Here is a 2,500-nt window from a genome sequence, read left to right as displayed (position 1 = left end):
TAATTAAGTGTTAATTTTCGTGCATTATTTTATATCTGTTGTGTTGTGTATCTTTTTATACACTTGAAGTAAGTACTTAGTGTTTCCTTTGTTGTGTGTGCAACATATGAGCAATATAGAACTTGTGTTTAAACTTCAGAATTCCAGTGAATTAACTCAGTAAATTTTTCACCTCATATTCTGCATCACAACTCAGTGTTGTCTGTTATTTTTTTTCTTCCCAGCATTTGTGTAATTTTATTTTTGTTCCCTGTGTGTTGAACATTCTTGTGTTCATATTCCTTTATTCAGCCAGTGTTTAATTTGTCTTATTTCCACAGACAATAGTGCCATTTTTTAAGTCCCAGCAAGAGCTCACATTTACAAAATTTTTCACACATCAAGTTTCATTGCAAGAAAATTCTAGTACTGTGTTTATGTTGATGTTTTGTGTTCTGCATCTCTGTAAGTGTTGTATTTCTTTTTGTTGTGTGTTTTTTTTGCACCTATTATTTTTTTTCATATTTTATTGAACAAATTCACTCTTAGTGCAATTTTTAAGTTCTCCTTTTAAAGTAAATTGTTCTTTTGCTTGTTGTTTAAGTGCAGTTAAGAGTTAAAGTGTTCATTCCTTGATATATTTCTTTTCTTGTGTGTTATAATTTTTATTATTGCACATTGACTCATTTTGCAATAATTCTTGTGCAAATATTGTGTTGCTATTAAAGTTTTTTCTTGCAGAAAATTTTATGCAGTGTTGTGCAATACAGTTTATTACAGTGCAGTTTCTTATGCTCTGTTCTGTGCATAGTATTTTATTCTGTCTGTCATTTTAATTTTTATTTCAGTGAATTGTGTGTTTGTTTTAATTTTTGCACAAGTTTATTGAGTCCATTTTATTATTTTATTGTGTATTTTCCTTGTTGCATTGAAAGTAAAGACAACTCACTGTGCCATTTATTCAATTTAAAGTAAAAGTTGAGCATATTAGATTTGAGCAAAGTACAAGTTCTCTTGATTTTCAGTGTTTGTTAAGTTGCATATTATTCTTGTGTGAGTTCTTTGCTTACTGTGTAACTTGTTAATTTTTAATTACTTATGCAGAATAGTTAAGCATTTTCTTCCATTTAAGCTTATTGTGTCATTCTCTCCATTTTTCTTGACTTATGCCCTTCAGTATTTTCACTGAGAAGATGTCCCAGTCACTTTTGAACGTTCACTTAGTGTATCATTCCAGTCAAAGTCAATATGAATCAGTCCACAGTACCAACATTCCCTTACTGACTGAAAGACAATACCTAGCCCTTGAGCAATGTGTTTGTTCTCACAGCTTGTATCTGAGATTTGTTAAAGTGCTGCGAAATGTGAAGTTCAGATTAAGTTCTTATAGATCCGTGAATTACTTATTAACGTAGCCGAGCGGTCAGGCACTAGTAATTCTGTCATTCCCGTCTGTGTTCCACCTATACCTTCAGACTTGCAGGATAGTGTTCCGTTGCCTCAAGTGTCCGGGGACACTCAGACTGCCTTGAGTGCACAGCCTATCCCTGCAATGACTGCTAGTTCGAGTAGTAGTTTCTCCACAGGGGATGCCTTGTCAGAAAACGATTACTTGCAACTAGTAATGCCATCTCTTGTTGATGTGACATGCTGTCTGCAGAAAGACGTCTCTGTTACAGCTAGTGTTCTCACTAGAGTGTCTGTTGTTGTTCCTAATGTTCCAGATGGTGATCCCATCCTAGTTGACAGTAATCAGTGCATTGTAAGAAGTTAGTTCTCGAGTAACTTTCACATGTTAACGTTGTAAGTGTAGTTTCTTTATAGCTGATACCTCGTGTCACTGTGTGCGACTCAGATTGAATATCAGCATTGTTGACCGTGTTCATTTCTTTTCTCCTGTGCTTGCAGTTGAGATAGTAGATTCGTTCTCCCTTGCTCATATTGCGTGTTATAGCGTTAATTTTTTTTCAACCGGGGGGAGTCATCCACTCCACCGAGTTTGTTCTTTCCTCCAGTAAGGAAGAACTGTTACCTTTATTCCAGAACAAACAGCCTACTGGAAGGTTAGCCAGATGGACCTTGACTATCCAAGAGTTCAATCCCACTTTTGAAAATTTACCTGGCAAGTCGAATGTAGTCGCAGATGCTTTATCGCGACACGTTAGTGTAGTTACTGCAGATCCTCCATTTACTGTCGAGGATGTCAAAAATGCCCAAAGAACCGATCCCTTGTGTTCTGGTGTGATTCGATTCCTGCTCCAGGAAGATCTTATTCTTACTGTGAAGCCACCAGCATCCATTAGTGACTTTGTAATGAGCCAAGAATTACTGTATCGAATAGTCGAGTTGAGTACTCCTAGCAGACGAATTAGTAATTCCACAGTCACTAGTGATTGTACCTGTATCTTGTAGATACTCCTTCAGATCTCTCTCAGTCAAGGCATGTGTTAGCCATTGCAGAGGAATTCGATCCTCCCAGAGATGATAACCATTCTGCATATGTAAACCTTACCCTCGCAGA

This window comes from Cherax quadricarinatus, chromosome 1, assembly GCF_038502225.1.
Source record: "Cherax quadricarinatus isolate ZL_2023a chromosome 1, ASM3850222v1, whole genome shotgun sequence".
NCBI classification, from domain to species: domain Eukaryota; kingdom Metazoa; phylum Arthropoda; class Malacostraca; order Decapoda; family Parastacidae; genus Cherax; species Cherax quadricarinatus.
Note: the sequence above shows the minus strand (reverse complement) of the source record.